The sequence below is a fragment of the Siniperca chuatsi genome, linkage group LG16, assembly GCF_020085105.1.
Source record: "Siniperca chuatsi isolate FFG_IHB_CAS linkage group LG16, ASM2008510v1, whole genome shotgun sequence".
Lineage (NCBI taxonomy): Eukaryota > Metazoa > Chordata > Actinopteri > Centrarchiformes > Sinipercidae > Siniperca > Siniperca chuatsi.
The window spans coordinates 3,062,519-3,081,738 of NC_058057.1; the positions used below are offsets into that span (position 1 = coordinate 3,062,519).

The following is a 19,220-nucleotide window of genomic DNA, read 5'->3' on the forward strand; positions in this document are numbered from 1 at the left end:
GCTGATGTTATTGATTATTAATTAGTGCTAAAGTTAAATAAACTATTGTAAAGAGCTGGTTGTGACGGTCAGTGCTCGGATTTCCCCTTCACTGTCCATTATTAATATAAGATAGTACTTTAAATATCAGCATTTCTAATGGGGCAGCCACCTTTTGAGACTGTTTTTCAAGTTTGGTTATTAGTCCCTGATCCCAGGGTGGTGCCCTGTTCTTATTAAACCATTATTAATATTCATAAATATTTTGCTTATAACCACACCTGCCCTACCTGAATCCCAACATAAGCCTACCCTTGGCTTTAGCCATCAGACTAAATGTCACACTAAATGTTACACTGCACATCATGAACATACCATCCCCACTGTGAAACATGATGGTGGCAGCATGTTTTCCAGCAAGACAATGAGCCCAACATAAAGCTAAAGCTACACAACAATGGCTCAAAAACAATATTAATGTCCTGTAGTGGTGGAATTTGTGGCTGGGCTTGAAGACTTGAAGGCTGTTCACTCAAATTCCCCATGCAACCTGACAGAGCTTCAGTTCTGGAAAGAAGAATGGGATTTAATTGCAGCAAAGCAGATAGGTCTCTATCTACATACGCTCAAGGCTGTAACTGCTGCAAAAAGTGATTCTACTAAATACTGACTTTGAGGCCATGAATACCTATGCAAACAAGTATTTAGCAGCTTTGTAGAGATGTGTTTCACTTTGATGTTAAAGGATATTTTTCTGTTGATCAAATAAAACGTAAAATGTACTTTGATTTAGTATTTTAAGACAATATAACACGATAATTTCCAAGGAGGTATAATTAGTTTTTATAGGGACTGTAGACTTCTGTTTTAACCCACTTTCCATTAAAACAACACATAGAATAAAAACGGATGAATGAGGTCTTTCATTTGCTAACAGCCTATCTTCAGGTATGACTTACTGGCCCATCACAGAACCCTGTAATCCTGCTCATAACAGAAAGCACTGCATTCACTTTCCCATACGGAGATAGTCTTTGAAGCCCAGACACTCAATAACAGATGACAGTGTCCAATTTCCAGTAGTGTGGAAAATGAAGGCTGCCTATGGAAGTGAAAAAATCTGCTGGCTGTCCCCTGAGTGCGCTGAGTCGGGCGGGCAGGGTAGTGTCACTGTGGCGCCTGATAGCTGCCACTGCATTAGCATAGCGACAGGTTCCTCTCCGGGTCTGCCTCTGTGTCTGTCAGTCTATGTCTGCCCTCTGGGACAGCAGGTCGAGGCCTCCCCCAAGGTTGGACATGAGAAGATGGAGCTGATAGACATGACCCCGCTGCTCTGGGAGGGGCAGAAGTTTATTCACAGATTTCTGAAATGTCACCGAGATGCATGGTCCTTCCAGCTGCTTTGATTGAAAGTGGAACTTCTCTGCCTTTCTGTGTAAATGAGCGGAATTTATTTCTTTCCTGGCCTGACTTATGTGTCATTTCAAAGAAGCACAGGCAAGTGACCCCCTGCACAAACTCTCAGAAGAAGAGGGAGGGCAATTTCACTGAAGGGGTGAGCGCTGTCAAGGCTCAAAGGCTGTCCTCCATCTTGTCTGGCAGAGTTCATAATATGTCTGGAATGACTCATGTCCTTTTTTGCATGGTGGGCTCAAAGACTTTTATGAGCAGGGGGTAGACTAATAGTTTAGTGTAAGTACAATGAGACACCTCGCCATATGCTTCTCCTTCCCTTCCCTTTTAATTCATCAGGGCATGCAGACCTCTGTTTGGAGTGACTTAACATTTCTTGTTAATTGTATTGGCAGTTTAAAACTGTATTCACTTTATACTGTCATATATTAGACATAATACTGTCTATGAACCTTTTTCTGCTTCCGGTGGATTTCATCTTTTGGCTTCTCAGCCATTGTTGTCAAAAGCAAAGTCATACAAGGTCTGGAATTCAGCCTTCTGCTTCTCAGCCAGTGTTATCTGCAACTCTTGATATCCAGCAGACAGAGTGAGAAAGAGACTCTCAAGACATAAGGTTGTGAATATACAGAAAATACACTGTGTGTTTAAGGACACTTGCCAAGGGTGAGAATATGTATGTAAGTACCATTATCTAAACTTCATTCAGTATCTCTTAGCCTAGCAAGCTCAGTGGTCCAATTGCAAATGTGTGACTGAATATTACAATAAACTCGTTCGTTGTGAATTCATCTTTAAAGTGCCACCACAGTTTGGTGATGAGGATGGGATGTCAACACATGAACCAGTGAAGGCATATTTATTTAAAGGGCACCATTCAAAACTGTTTGTTTTCTTTACATATAATGAAAACCTAACCTGGTATGTTTTGAGCCGCTTTTGCCGCGTTTGTCCTTTTGGAGGACAAAACAGATCTATTCATTCATTTCAACAATGAGGCAATTCAAAGTGCTTTATATAAAACATTACTAACATTAAGACAAAGTGTGAAATACAGACCATGTAAAACTCAATATCCATTGCTGCAGCATTAAAATAAAACCTGGAGGGTCCAACCTTACCAGGGGGGAGTGCTCTCTTGCAATATGTTGATGATTTGATGATCTGCTCACCAACAAGAGAGGCCTGTGAAAAAGACACAACAAAACTATTACAGCATGTGGCTGATAACTATCACAAAGTTAGTTTTAGCAAATTACAATGGGTAAAACAGGAGGTGCCCTTTCTGGGGCATGTGATCATGGACAAGAGTAAATCCCAGAATTTCCTATTGGACAGATAAGATAAGAACCAGTCTAGTGCAATGCCAGATATGCCCACCCAGTGCCTCAGTCTATCTAAGAGAATGCCATGATCAGTTGTGTCAAAGGCAGCACTTACAGTCCAGCAGCACAAGAATTGAGCATTAGTGACTTTGAGAAGGGCTGTCTCAGTGCAGTGGTGTTGACGAAAGCCAGATTGGAACTTTTCAAAGGTATTATTGTTTTCCACAGCAGCAAGAAGCTGCTCAGATGAGTTTTTCGAAATAAAAGGCAGTTTGGAGATTGGGCGATTGTTATCCAGGAGGGTGGGATTAAGCCCAGTTTTTTTTAGGACTGGCTGGACACAAGCAGTTTTAAATTAATCTGGGACGCAGCCAGTAGACAGCAAGCTGTTAAAAATAATTAGCAAAAGGGGCGCAATACAATCCATAACTTCCAGTAAAAATCTAGTTGGGATTTTGTCCAGAGGGCTGGAGGATACTCTCATAAGAGACATGATGTCTGTGAGTTCAGGCAGCGCAACAGCAGAAAAATTGCTCAAAGAATCCTTGAGCGGGTGATCCACTTCTAAAAAGGCAGGACTGGGGGTGATATCAGATCTTATTAACTCCACCTTACCAGCAAAGTGCAAAAGAAACTTTTCACAATCTGCAGGGGCACAAGGAGAGGCTGGGTTAACTAACTGATCCACAGTCTTAAATAGGAATCTGGGGTTGTGCTGATGGTCACAAATAAGTGCAGAGAAATGACATGCGCTTGCATCTTTCACCATCCTATAAAAGGAGTAATAACTCTTTCATGGCCACAAAGTGGACCTGCTATGAGATCTAAGGTTGAAGAACACAGATAGTTAAAATAATCAAACAAATCATTGGTGTTGGAGGAATCGGGAAACACATTGCCAGGACAACTGAATAGTAACAGAATTTTGAGGCACTATGCTCATTAAGAACGCGTTGGTACTTAGAGCGGGATAATTCAGTACTAGCAGCCTGTAATTCACAGTTAAAAACAATGCATAGGTGATCAGATACAAACATGTCCCTGATTTCCACAGATGGTGTTTTCAGGCCCAAAGTAAAGACTAGGTCTAACGTGTGGCCACAGGAATGAGTTTGGCCAGACACATGTTGTTGTAAGTTAAAAGAATTTGTGAAATTTAAAAAATCAGCAGCAAGAGCATTAGAGGATTCATCAACGTGAATGTTAAAATCACCACAAAGAACAATTCTATCATAATTTAAAACAAGACTGGATGAATACTCAGGGAGTTCCAACAAGAAGCAGCCAGCTGGTTTAGGGGGGGTGATAAATATTAGCAAATACGACCGGGAGGGGACCACGAAGTTTAAATATGAGCACTCCAAAGGAGGAAAAATTATTGCAAGCTATGAGGTTACAATATAAATGCTTCCTATAGACAGTAACAAGGCCCCCACCTCGACCACAAACCCTAGGGCGGCTAAAGCAGTCATAATCTGGAGGGCACAATTCAGCCAGCTGACTCACAAAACTGGCTTAAAAAGAGCTCTACAAAATATACCAACATTAGGGATACTGGTCATGACTAAACCATTCACACAGATTGTTGAGAAAAACGGCAATATGTCCTCCATGCTCCTACAAAAGCATTAGGGGTGTAAACGGTACGTGTATTCGTCCCAAACCGTTTGCTACAGGACGTTTGTTTCGGTGTGTGACATCCTCAGAGCGGTACACCCTGTCACCCAAACTATTGCTGTCAAAATAGTCTTCTAATATCTACTTGCACCCGCGAAACAGAAATTCTAGAGTGCCAGTTTTACCCGGTTGGCTTAGCCAGGTTAGTCAGGCTCATGTAGTGTCGCTGCCTCTGAATGGCAAACCCAAATGAGAGACCAGAACAGAGCTGCAGGATCCTCCCATGACATTTAGATCCACTGCTTGGGAGCATTACGGTGTCCCAGTTAGTTACGATGGGCAACTATGAGTGTCAAACAGAAGTCGGGTATGTCTGTGGAAACACTTCAAACATCATTTACGACGGCATTACCCAAATGTATTGATTAGCAGAATGAGACATAAACAGACAGGAAGGCAAGTCCTTCTTCCCACAGCGTTCAGGCAGCCTCTCACAGATGATTCAGACCATGCCAAATCATTACCTAATGCTATAGGAGTATGTATTGCTGCAGATGTGCGACCATACTTGGTTATAGAGAATACAGAATTTAAGCATATGGTCAAAGTGCTTGAGCCCGGCTACGTGTTTATGTGTGCATTTTAGTCAGTCTGTTGTGCCCGCCCTGTATAAATACAAGCTGCAGCTGATCGGGAATTATCAACAGAGTCTTACAATGGAGCATTACTGGCATTTGTTATTTATTTTTTCTTATTGACAATATGACAATATTTGAGTGAATTAACTGTTAACAGTAACATTAACCGTAAGAATCATGGCCAGTGAGCCACTGTTTAATCTTACATAACATTTAATAAGATTTTTTCAAAATAAATGACAAAAGTACTTTTTTTTTTTACCTGCTGTACCGAAAACAAACCGAACATTGAACCTAAAACTGAAGTACACGCCGAACCGTGAACTTTGTGTACCGTTACACCCCTAAAAAGCATGGTGACAAACTGAGACCATTTGCATATTTCTCATCTAGTCTGGCAAGAAACAAATAGGAAGGCCCTCCGTAATGCCAGAGCAGCCTACTACTCATCATCAATAGAGGAAAATAAGAATAATCCCAGGTTTCTTTTCAGCACTGTAGCCAGGCTGACAACGTCACAGCTCCATTGAGCCATGTATTCCTATAGCCCTCAGTAGTAACGACTTCATTAGCTTCTTTAATGATAAAATTTTAATTATTACTGTAGAGACTAAATTCATCACGTCAACGGGCAACGATTTATCCTTAAAGACAGGAACCTTAGAAACAGCTGTTAAAGCTGATATATTTAGACTGCTTTTTTCCTATCGACCTTCTCCAACTAACTTCAACGATTTCTTCATCTAAGGCCATCAACCTGTCTCTTAGGATGCTAAATTGATCATATCTAGTAAAGATATGATCTGTCTTTATTAACAGGCTATGTACCACAGTCCTTTAAAGTAGCTGTAATTAAACCTCTTCATAAAAAGCCCACTTTTGATCCAGGGGTTTAAGTCAACTATAGCTGTATCTGACCTTCCTTTTCTCTCTAAGATCCTTGAGAAAGCAGTCGCCAATCAATTGTGTGACTTTATAAATAACAATAGTTTGAGGATTTTAAGTCAGGATTTAGTCAATCTTAGCAGAGAGACAGCACTGGTGAAAATTACAAATTATCTGAAATTTGCATCAGATTTTGGGCTTGTCTCTGTACTTGTCTTGTTAGATCTGCTGCATTCGACACCATTGACCATCACATCCTATTACATAGACTGGAACATTCAATTGGCATTAAAGGAACCGCACTAAACTGGTTTAAATCCTATCCATCAGATCGATCTCAGTTTGTACATGTTAACGATGAATCCTCCATGCACACCAAAGTCACAGAGTTCTGCAAGGTTCGGTGCTTGGACCAATTCTATTCACCTTATATATGCTTCCTCTAGGCAATATTACTAGAAAACACTCCATAAACTTTCATTGTTATGCAGATGATAACCAATTATATCTCTCGATCATGCCAGCTAAACTTCAAGGATGCCTTAAGAACATAAAAACCTGGATAAGCTGCAATTTTCTGATGTTAAACTCTGACAAAACTGAAATTATTGTACTTGGCCCCAAACACCTCAGAGACACGTTACTAGACGTTACAGAGTTACTCTAGATGGCATTGCCCTGGCCTCCAGCACCACCATAAGGAATCTCTGAGTTATCTTTGATCAGGATTTGTCATTTAACTCCCACATGAAACAAACTTCAAGGACTGCCATCTTTCACCTACGTGACATTGCAAAAATCAGGCACATCCTGTCTCAAAATGATGCAGAAAAACTAGACCATGCATTTGTTACTTCTAGGCTGGACTATTGCAATTCCTTATTATCAGGCTGCCCAAAAAAGTCTGTTAAGACTCTCCAGTTGATCCAGAATGCTGCAACATTTGGACTGACAAGAAATAGGAAAAGAGATCATATTTCTCCAATATTAGCCTCTCTGCACTGGCACTGCACTGTAAAATCCAGAATAGAATTTAAAATCCTTCTCCTCGCCTATAACGCTCCTAATGGTCAGGCACCATCGCATCTTAAAGAGCCCATAATACCTTATTATCCCACTAGAACACTGCACTCCTGGAATGTAGGGTTACTTGTGGTTCCTTGAGTCTCCAAAAGTAGAATGGGAGCCAGAGCCTTCAGTTATCAAGCTCCTGTCCTGTGGAATCAGGTCCCAGTTTGGGTTCAGGAGGCAGACACCATCTCCACATTTAAGAGTAGGCTTAAGACTTTCCTCTTTGATAAAGCTTTTAATATAGGCTCAGGCGAGCCCTGAACCATCCCTTAGTTATGTTGCTATAGGCCTAGACTCTTAGGAGACTTCCCATGATGCCCTGAGCTCCTCTCTCATCCTCTCCCTCTCCATCTGTATGCATTCGTATCCTATTACTGCATGTCACTAACTCGACATCTTGTCTCTCCCGTAGTTTTGTGCTCTCTCTCTCAACCCAGCCGTCCACCCTGAGTCTGGTTCTGCCCGAGGTTTCTGCCTCTTAAACAAAGTTTTTCATTGCCACTGTCACCAAGTGCTTGCTCATGGTGGGATTTGTTGGGTCTCTGTAATTAATATTATAAAGAGTATGGTCTAGACCTGCTCTATAGGAAAAGCGCAATGAGATAACTTCTGTCATGAATTGGCGCTATATAAATAAAATTGAATTGAACTGAATATAATTATTCTGGTTTCCTTAATGTTGTACAAGAGTGAGTAATTTGCTAACCTCTTTTATGTTGAACTCAAAATCCTTCACCCTACTAGCTATTGTTGTTAATTCTGGTTATAGTTATTAATTCAATTATTGATAAAGAGTTCCAAATTGATACTTTAGTTTATAAAGTTCCTCGGAGTCACCACTCTAAAAGAAGAGAAATCATAGCCAATTAATAGATTCAGTCTCATAAAATACACTAAAGTTATTATTTATGATTATCTTTGATAATTCTGATAGCCATAATGAATTGATTGCATCTACATAATTTGGTGCCCCTTTAACCACTGTAAATCCCAGCAACATTAACAACCAAGGATCAGAAGAGAGGTATACGGTTTGGTTTTCTGACTTGTCATATGTTCGTATCAAATATATTTAACCACAAAACAATTCACGGAAGTCTCCTGTTACATTTAACAAGGTATGTTGCAAATATGCAAAACCAGGTAAGAGTACTCAGTTTATAGAAAATTTACCAGTTTTTGTTTAATCTCACTGTTTATTTTAAATTCTTCAACCTGATGACAAAAAACATTCCCAATGGCTCACATTTATTACATTCTTCAACTAAACATAATTTCTACGCAGCTATTAATAAAACTATTAAAACTCAGCTTTCATATATTGACAAAGGATATTTCCAGAGGATATTATCATTTAAGAGTAAAGATTTAGATGGTAAGACGGTGTAGTCCCTCATTCGTCCAGGAGTGTTCTATCGTAGAAAAGGTTTCAGTCGTAGTCATCTGGACACTGTTTTCAGAATCAAGACGTTTCGGCTCCCATCCGGAAGTCATTCTCAATTGTGAAAAAAAATTGAATCTGTGTGAAGATTCTTGAAGAATCTGTGTGAAGATTCTTAGTAGAGAGAAGAGTTGGTTTGAACGGGGCGTCAAGGAAGCCATTTTTGTGAAGAAAGAGAACCCCTCTTTGAACAGAAATGGTGGTCTGAGATTTAATCTGCCCAAAGTCTATCAGAGTGTATTATCACCTTGGTCACGCCTATCACATGCTAATCAGGCACTTAGCAGTGATGAAGTAGATGCAGCCAGAGAACAATAGGCCTGATTACTGATTACTGGGCCATCTTGAAACTATTAGGTCAGTTTCAGGTGAAACTAGCTATTTACAGATACTCAGGCAGATTCCTTCCTGAGGGCAGGGCTTATGTAACTCAGAGTAGTTTAAATTTCCAGTTCCCGTCCAATTTTTTTCACAATTGAGAATGACTTCCGGATGGGAGCCGAAACGTCTTGATTCTGAAAACAGTGTCCAGATGACTACGACTGAAACCTTTTCTACAATTTAGATGGTAACAACAGTACACATCTATTACAGGAGATATTATGCTCCCACGTGAACATCTAGTTTGCAGTTGCCCGTCTCAAATTAATCTCAAATTTTCACTTGTGTGAACTAGTGCACCGGGGTTGTTTAATCCTTGAACTCCAGCCTGCCAGTTCTTTAAACTGTATTTGTAAAAATATGCAATGACTATCTTGCATCAGTTATAGCACAAAATGAAGATCCTATACAGGTAAGAACCTTTAACTATATTGGAGTGATCATTCAATACTTCACATAAACTGCTACTGTAAACTCTGGGTCTGTTTTTACTTCAGAAAAGGTGAACTGTAAATTGATTGTAGCATCATCTTCATAAGTATTTTGAGAACAGAGGATGATGTCCATGTGGTCTCCCTTCTCCACAACCACATGGATGGTGCCAAACACTCGCTGCTCAATCCATCAAGTTGTCCTTAAGTGCTCATTCAGTTTTCACCATGTAGATACCTTCCTGTTAAAGCAAGACACTTCAATGTAGACTTGAAAGATGGCAATATGTTTCATAGGCATACCAGCTTGTCAGACTAGTTGTACGGAGGTTTGCTTCAGTGCAGGACCATCATGTGTATAGACTTACATATTTAATACCCAAAACCTGAAATGGGCCATTTCCTCTGAACAGTATGGCTGAGTACAGTCTCACATTTAACTTTATTATGTCATGATTAATCACACTAAATAAAAACCATTCCTTAATAGTAATTCTTATGTGTTTTATGAATTGACTGAAAAGTAAGTCTTTCTTATTGCATGAGCACCACTTCTTTCTCCTCATGTTCAACACCCACTGATTCAGCCTGGTTTCTTCACCTAAAGAAAATTTAATTGCACAAAAAAGAATTGTTTTGTATTATGTCTTTACATTCTAGTGTGTTGTAGCTAATCATTTCAACCAACAAAGCACCACATCTTCCAGGTGAACAGCAATAAAAATAGGCATTATGAAAAATATTTCTAGCGTAACTTTCTTTAGGAACTTTGTTCCTATCAAAGCCTTTTCTGTTATGGTAGCTAGTTATTACTTCAGTCTATGTTTTGCTGAGAAATGTACACTATTTTTTAAGTATAAACTTCATCAGCACACATAAAGAAATTACTATTTAGCTACATCTACTTATCTAATATGTTAACTCAATGCTGCATATTAAGATCAAAATAACAGGAAACATCAACAAACTCGATAACTACTATCTGTCTCCCAGACAGATAGTACCTATCACTGTTGTCGCTAGTAAATTAGGGAGCAACCAGCAGTAAACTTAACTTAGCTAACTAAAGTTAGCTAAATTACTTTGCTAGCGTTAGCTTAGGTTGTTAGCAAGCTACTAACTTTACCCAGGCCTAGCTATCATTAGCTTGTAATGCCTCAGCATGAGGATGCAGATAAACACAAAATGCCAACAACAGCCATACTGTAATAAACTAATGTCTGAACTTTAGGTTGAACATATGGACGTTATCTGAGGTAGAAAGCAACTTACCCATCAAGAAGAACAGTGTCTACATGGTTGAAGCATAGAAGTTCTGGCGTTTACCCAATCACTGAACGAATAAGTGTAAGCCTTGAAGAGATTACTGACAGATTGCATTTTCATTTGAATTTTGACACCAAACATAAACATAAAGTAAACATAAATGCAATAGACTGGGGACGCTGTTTGGGTGGCATATTGAATTGCTAATGCCAAACTGAATTGCCATTTGAATAAAGAGACCAAAAAACATGGCAATATGAAATGCAATTGACTGAACATTCATTTTAGTTTTTAATCAAAATAATTCAAACTGAAATGAAGATTGTTTTGCCACTTTGCATATTGAACTTCTGTCAGGGAGCCAACACAGACACCACCAGCTCCACCCACTGCAATCAACAGATCTCACTCACCTGAGTACTGATCACACACCTGCCACCAATCACCAACCCCACACTATAAAGCCACACTCCCCCCAGTTCACTCACTGTCTGGTCTTAAACCTACTATGAGATTCAACCCGACCGCAGTATCTCCTGAAGATTCCCCAAGGACTTTGGACTCCACTCAGTGTGTGTGTGTGTGTGTGTGTGTGTGTGTGTGTGTGTGTGTCTCACTCACTCACTCACTCACTCCTGGCTCTCCTGTTCCCCGTCTCCTCCAGTGGACTGAACAAACTACTCATAATCAGATAAGACTCATAGACTTTCCTAGCTCCAGCCCATTGTATCCACTGTACTTGCTTTACCCATTATTCTGTCTTGTGTTACAATAAACTCCCTCGTCATTGCACTTACCTCCGTGTCCCGTGTCTGCCTGCTGACAACTGCCAATTACAAAATGCATTTTCCAATTGCACATTGCAAAATGCATTGCCAACTGAATAAAGAAGCCAAAAACATCTATACCTTAAAGCTAAAGCTGGTAACACTTGGATAGTCCACATACAGATAGGTTATAGATTCTCTGTAACATTTTAACTGCTATTGTCTGTAGATGTTTAAGATATTATCAATAAAGTATATGTGACAATTCATGAACATACCCTAACTAAGATGTTTTTTGTGCCTAAACCTAATCAAATGTTTATTTGTGAAACAGTTGAAATGTTGAATCTCAACTAATAAGCTGTTGAAATGTTACAAATACTCTATAAACTATCTGTAGACGGACTATCCAAGTAAAGTATAACTAAGCTAAATGCTAACCTCAGCATGCTAACATGTTCACAATGACAAAGTTAAAAGGTACCCTGTAGAGTTTTTGACCACTAGCACCAGATTGATGTTTTTACAAATGGGTCCCTGTTTTGTTTGTATCGTGCATGCATGCACACACAATTCACATCCAGCCATTAGTTGCACGCTATTCCACAGATCGACAGTTGGTGGCAGTAATGCACCCATAAATGTAGCATTGCGCCAACAAAAGCAGTAATGAAGAAGACTGCAAGCTGGAAATAATCCCCAATGTAAAATATAAAAAACAGCTTTGCAGGTGTTTTATGAGAAAGGAAATGCATTCAACACATTTGTAAGGCCACACACAATGTGTTTTGGTGAGAAACACTGAATGTAAACTGAAAATTTTGGGTTTTTTTTTTTTTACAAGAAAACCCCACAGGGTAGCTTTAACATGCTGATGTTTAGCAGGTATAATGCTTGCCGTGTTCACCATCTTAGTTTAACATGTTTGCATGTTAACATTAGCTAATTAGCACTAAACACAAAGTACAACTGTAGCTGATGGGAATGCCATTAGTTTTGCAGGTATTTAATTAATGGACAAAGAAGATTTACTTAGGATTCACCCTCTGAGCACAGTGGACATGTGGACCAAGATGTCCATTGTAGATGCAGTGGTTGGTAGGTCCTTCGAACTAGCTGCATTTTTGTTTTAAATTGTTGGGGGGTTTTTCGGACCTGGAAAGAGTGGAAGAGCCCGGATAGGATCCAAACTGGCCCAGTTTGGACTTAAGGCTGCTCCTGGCTAATGTACGGTCTGGATGAAATGGGACTCAGTCTGGCCAAGCAACGGGAAATCTGAGACTGCTGTGCCCACATCTTTGTAGAGACCTGCTCCACTAACATCCTGGATCAAGCGCTCAACGGGCAGACTGTGTTCAGAGCTGAAGGAGCGCAAGACTCCGGTGGGATGAGGGGAGGCGGACTTTGTGTTTACATGAATTATTTAGATTCAATTCAATTTTATTTATATAGCGCCAGTTCATAAGTTATCTCATTGCACTTTTTTCTGTAGAACAGGTCTAGACCGTACTCTTTATAATATTTACAGAGACCCAACAATTCCCACCATGATCAAGCACTTGGCGACAGTGGCAAGGAAAAACTTCCTTTTAAGAGGCAGAAACCTCATGTAAATAACCATAGGATATATATATATTCTAGGTGTGTAGCATGAAGGGACTACTAACTAAATTACCTTGTACCTTGTATTGATGGCTGCATTCCATGTAGGTGAGCCCGTTCCAGGGCTCTGGTATTGTGCATGCTTATTCAGGGACATGGCTTACTGGGACACCGGGTTGTCCAGAGAATGTCACGGCTGCGGCACTATTACTGTATCTTACCTGTGTTATAGTGTAATATATTTTGATTTGCTTAGTACTTCTATTCCTTCTATTCTCAAGTGTGCATTGACGTGATAGTGAGCAGCTGTAACAAAAGAGTTTCCCCTCTGGGATCAATAAAGTATTTCTGACTTGACTTTGAAAAGTTTTGGTAAGATTCTTGCTATAGGAGACAAAACTGAATAAAGGAATATCACTTTGATCTATCATTTGATGCCATGGGGGAAGTGCCTTAGATTAGACCATTGTCCTCAGTTTGGGTAGGAATAAATTCAACATTTCCATGAGTCATGAGTACTGAACATATCAACACAAAAGTAAACAAAAAGTGAAAGGCAGGATTAAGTTGAAAAAACAACAACAAAGAAATAAACAAGTACACAAACACAATTCAGGGACAGGAGGAGAATTTAGTTTTTCAGATAGCTTGATGACAAACGTACACTTTCTTTTCATATCTGAGTGTCAGAATCAATGGGACACTTCACTTTCCACGCTGTCAATTTAGCCTTATAATGTCTTTAAAATTTTAAATAACACCTCTCTGTGCAATCACTCTGTCAGCATCTTTTGAGCATATAAAATATTCCTCTGGCATTTTCATCAGAATACGAAGAAGTGAAGTCAGCACGCCTTATCGACTCTTTAGGCCTGTGCCAAATGGACCATCAGTTGTAGAGGCAGCAGCCCAGTGCTCTTGGACACTCCAGTCTGTTCACTGTCCACACACACTTCCTGCTCAAGATGTTGCACACCTCAGCTGGCTGGTCAGCAGATATGTGCTGTGAGACAGGAAGAGGTCTGATTTTTGAGGGTTTCGTGTTAGATTTCTGTGGCATGTTATTTAAGAAAATGTGTTGTATTCACCAATTTTGTCATATTTAGAATCTTAACTTAAGCATGAATACAATTTCGTAGTGGTCCAGAACTGCGGTACCAGTTACATACAAATATTCTTCCTTTCACTAAATGACAGAAAAAATCCTTCTTGACTTAAAGCTGCACTTATCAATATTTTCATATTAACAATGGATCAAATGACAATGAGTAATTTTAAAAAGGGATAGCTCATAGTGACAAACACACAATTATTACCAATTCCACAGTTCCCCTCAGATTTATGAAGCATTTTATCATCTTTTAGCTCACTGTTTTGGTTTTACGGCCCATAATTCTTTGTTTTGATTCAGTCTCACCACTCTCATCAATTCTATTTTCTTCCACTGCAGGCAGCTAGTTTCAATAAAAAAGATTTTATAAACCCTCTGTACACAACCTGCCCAGCACCAAACAACAGACAAAGTTAGCGACTAGCTGGTGAACATAGTGGAGTATTTAGCAGCTAAAGAGCCAGATATTTTTCTCAGGAGTTGGTGGAGACTAAAACAGAGAAAAAAGGAGAGAAATATTGGATTTAAATTTGTCAGATAACTGTAAACATGACTCCAAATGAATCCTAATGTTGCTCTGTGTCTGTTGGATGTGTATTATGCAAGCTATTGTTTGCTAACACGTTCCCCTTTACAACGTGTTTGGTAATATTTCAGATCCTGTGTTGACAGCTTGTTCCATTGCCCCTTAGTGGCCAAATGGGAAAATGATGGCTAATGATGGCTAATTGCTGTGTGAAGTGGGTGAGGTTGTTGGATTGCTCATTCTGGAAAGTTACAAACATGGTCTGAGGCAGACCCCCAAGTTCTGACACAGGAAAGCTGTGAGGGGAGGGTGGTTCAAACGTTTGATGATCCAACAGGTACTTAATTTGAAGCATATGCCTTTATAATACAAAAATGTTGTTGCATGAGGCCCAGTGTCTCGGTATTGTAATCCTGGAGCTAGACATCTGCACAAAGTAAATCCAAGTAACACCCTGACCTCTTGTTTCTCCATGAGGATGTACTGCAGTCAGACTTCTTCATTCTATTCGCCCCTTCTGTCAGCTGAAGTATTGTATTGGCATGATTACTGCATAAACACTTGTAAAGCATTGAAATCGTCACATTTGGATCCCTTTCCCTCTGCCACTCCTTAGACACGGTATCAGTGCCTGAGATGCCTCCTCCTCCCCTGCACTATTGGTGTTAACTGCAGGGTGTCTGCTACCACTTGGGCAATCTCATTCCTCAGACAATCAACACTTGACCAGATGGACGTGAGGAGTGGCCACTTGACTCCATCAGTACAGATTGGATACATAATGGACCACAGCAAAGGGTGAAATTAAGGAGAGCATTTGTCACTCTATGGTGGTATTTGTATTCAGACATGGTAGCTGCTTTTTTATACACATTTCTGTAATTTAGCTTTTTGTGAGGAATACAAATCTGTGACATCTTGTGCAGTTTATGATCACTACTTTTACTATTGTGTAAAGAAAGACAAACGTGGAAATAATCCAGTTTGCCGGAACTTTCTTTGCAATTCACTGTATTGAGGTAAATAGGAGTACCTTGCAAGCAATCTGCATTCCACTCTTTCAGTAATAAATCATACCGTGAAGACTTTTTTTTGTCAGTAGCCAGTGAGATGTGAGTATGGGGTGTGAGAATGTTATTTATTCCTGTGGCATTGTCAGTGTCTTTCCCCTCCACTGATCTCCAGCTGAAAAAGCTTTTCTTACAAGCCCCATTCAGGCAGAACAAAGAGGGGCACTAATCATTCAGAAAAGGATTGCGCTGTCCTCAGGGATCCAACGGGGCTCAATGCAAAATCTGTTAAAAGAAATAGTTTGAGACCCAGCCAAAGGTCAAGTAGATGGATTAAGTGATAAAAGTCTGATGAGATGGAAGTCAACTACACAAAAGCAATATACCTGGGTTGGAGGCCTTGTCTCCTCATAACCTTTTCCTTGAGTTCCTCAAGAGGACAGACAGGCGCCTGAATGAGCGCAATCCAGTGTGACCTTAACCAAATTATTCTGGGTTTATCAGAGGCAAACTAGATAATCTCATAGGTCATCTGATAAGATTGAGCGGGGTTGAGAGCGACTACGAATCACAATCTCCTCGCCTCCTCAGTAAAGGATGACAGGAACACTGTGCTCTGAAGATCTCACCTCTTACTGCTGTGATTTTTAAAAGCTCCCTCCAGCAAGAGTGCACTTAAAGCATGTTAAGTTGCCAATTAGAGCACATTTTTACATGATGGAACCAGTTTTTTTTTTTTTTTTTTGGTGAAAGTGGTTTTGTAGCTCCTAAATGCACAGGTAGAGGTTATGGAAAAATTATCATCAGTAAGCAAATTTCCCTGCTCTAACTCGCCCTCGGGCAGTCTAGACATGATCATTGAATGGACCTAAAGGACTGTTACGTCACTGGACATACGCACTGTTCAAGTTCAGCCAGTGTTCCTAAGAAAGGCCAATTGAGTGTCTAGTGCTAAACAGGTAGTCAGTGGTCTCTATAAGTTGTGCATGAATTAAACTATAAGTGTTATATTATTTAGCATTTCAGGTTGTTCATAACTATGTTAATTTCATGCTGGTTAAAAGATAGGCTGCAAATATATACCGTTCAATAATAGACTAATTTATGGTAGTATTGTTCTGTTGCATAAGCTTGAGTCTTACTGTCTATTCTCTGTTCTGAAGTTCCAGAAATGTAAAGGTTGTCGCTCATTGACAACAACTGTATGTTTTGCTTATGTTTCTTTAGATAACCACAACTTGACAAACTGATAATCTGCAGTCCATTCATACTGGATACAGGATTCAATGTAAAGATTGTTGACTGAACTTCTGGATTGCTGCAGTTTTTCTGACAGAAGACAGAGATGCTGGCCAGACTACGCCAGCATTTCTACATATCTACAGATATATTTCACAACCCACCAAAGAGTCTTCATTTTGGAGCTTTAGCCATATGATAGAAAAGTAAAGCATAACTGAAAAAGAAACTGACCCTTTTAACAACATGGTGTTGTGGTACTTTATACATAAAACAAGCCTGCGTCTATGTTATAAGGGAATACTGGTATTGATCCTTGTTGGTTTAGAAAAATTCAATTTTCTCTTTACACCAAACAGCTTACCAACACTAAGGTTTGAATGCATCTCTCTCTCTCTCTCTTTAAACCTAACACGGCAGATGGCCACCCACCATTGAGTCTGGTTCTGTCCAAGGTTTCTGCCTCTTAAAGGAAGTTTTTCCTTGCCACTGTCGCCAAATGCTTGCTCATGGTGGGATTTGTTAGGTCTCTGTAATTAATATTATAAAGAGTACGGTCTAGACCTGCTCTATAGTAAAAGTGCAATGAGATAACTTCTGTTATGAATTGGCGCTATATAAATAAAATTGAATATTTATATAAAATACAGAACCAAAAGAGTCGTTCATGAGTCAGTTCACTAGTGGTGGGTCAACGAAACGAACCAGGTTACTTAAAAGAACCGGGGTTCTCATCACTAGCTGGGATAGCCTCCACAAAGATCCCACAGAATCCTTATATAACAGTGATATGTCTCCTTTATAAAAATGTCTGCTCCTTCTCCATCTCTGAGTGTGTGTGTGTATGCACGCATGTGTGGGAGTGGACGTGTGCACGTTCTCTCCCTCAGCGTCTCCCACTCTTGGCTGTTAATGAATATTGGTGGAGTTAGGAGCTCTAATGAAATTACACTTTAATGACGTTTGCTGTTTTTACGATGGTTTAATTAGATCAGTGTAATCTCCTTCTCCCAAAATTCTTCCCACACGAAAACCATAAGCACTTAACGGCGCGGCCCCCAGCACATCATAAACAGTAGTAATGGCGTGCTCCCTGGACGAAACTCTCTTCCTAAATGAAGGCAGAGCAGATACGGAGAATTCTCAACTGCTGGAGATGTTCACAGACCAATTACCTGATGTCTCCATATGCATTTTAATTTAAATTCTCTACTCACAGCTCCAGACTCAGTCTGCTTACTGCATCCCAAAACACCTCTTGAGTTTCAGTACTGCACACAAATCCACATTCAAATGAGGTCTCATCAAGCTCTTACTGTAGCATCATGTTGATGTTAACTGCTAAAACCTCATCTCACATGAAATTCATAGATAGTAAATGGAAAGGAACCAGTTGTTGACTTACTGGAGATTTGCAAAGAAAAGGGAGGGTTGGATGACAAGCAACAAGGTTTGTAAGCCAGGGCCAGTGGTGGAAAAGTATTTATATCTTAAGTAAAAGTAGAAATACCACCGTGTAGAAATACTCTGTACTCTGTCCTGCATTCAAAATTTTACTAAGTAAAAGTACAAAAGTATTAGCATGTAAATATTCTTAAAGTACCCAAAGTAAAAGTATTTATTATGCAGAATGGCCCATTTCAGAATAATGTTTATTATATCATTGGATTATAATTATAGAGGCATTCATGTGTACTCGTATGTAATCACTTTGTGTTGCAGTGGGTAAAGGTAGGGCTAATTTTAATGACTTTATATACTGCTGGGCTTGTGAATTTTCCCCAAGAGATCAATAAAGTTCTGTCTTAATCTATAATAATACATCATAATTTATTTGTTGATGTTGTATTATTAACCTGAATCTGCAAAGTAACTAGTAACTAAAGTTATCAAATAAATATAGTGGGGTAAAAGAAATAGGCAGAAAGTAGCAGAAAATGGAAATACTCAAGTAAAGTACCTCAAAATTGTATTTAAGTACAGTACTTGAGTTTGCCCACATCTTTACATCTCTGTAAAGATGTGGGCACAACAGTCTCTGATTCTTGTTGCTTGGCCATCCTGAGTCCAATTTCATCCAGACCGAACATTAGCCAGGAGCAGCTTTAAGTCCAAGCTGGACCAGCATGGCTCCTATCCCAGCTGTCTTTTCTCTCCTCCTGGGCGATTACAGCAGCTGCCGTGGTGCCTGCCTGGTTCGGTTGATCTGGCTCTCTCCTCCTCTTTAATCCAAACCCTGGCTTCCTTTTCCGATGACAATGATGATGTATTACTGTCATAGCTAATACGTGTTTCAGCAATAAAGCCGAAAAATCTAAAAAAAACAACAGATGAAAAACAAGAATGTAGCTAGCAGAGTTTGGAGGAGCTACAGGCCTCAGCATCTGCATGTGCAGCCGTTGCCAAAGTCAACATATTCTGATCCACTTTATTTGAACAATGGCTTAGCCCCTTAAATCAAATTCAATCAGACATCATTCAATGATGTTTCAGCAATAAAGCTGAAAAAAATAACAGA

The 19,220-nt window shown here is 39.7% G+C and overlaps 1 long non-coding RNA gene across 1 annotated transcript in view; it reads right to left on the bottom strand.

Moving 5' to 3' along the window:
* LOC122862922 overlaps positions 1 to 2,581 on the bottom strand; it is a 40,524-nt gene extending 37,943 nt beyond the window's left edge. Inside the window, exon 1 of the long non-coding RNA XR_006374876.1 lies at positions 2,514 to 2,581. This is a non-coding gene — a long non-coding RNA (uncharacterized LOC122862922). The remainder of the gene's footprint in view (positions 1 to 2,513) is intronic.
* Positions 2,582 to 19,220: the final 16,639 nt, after the last annotated feature.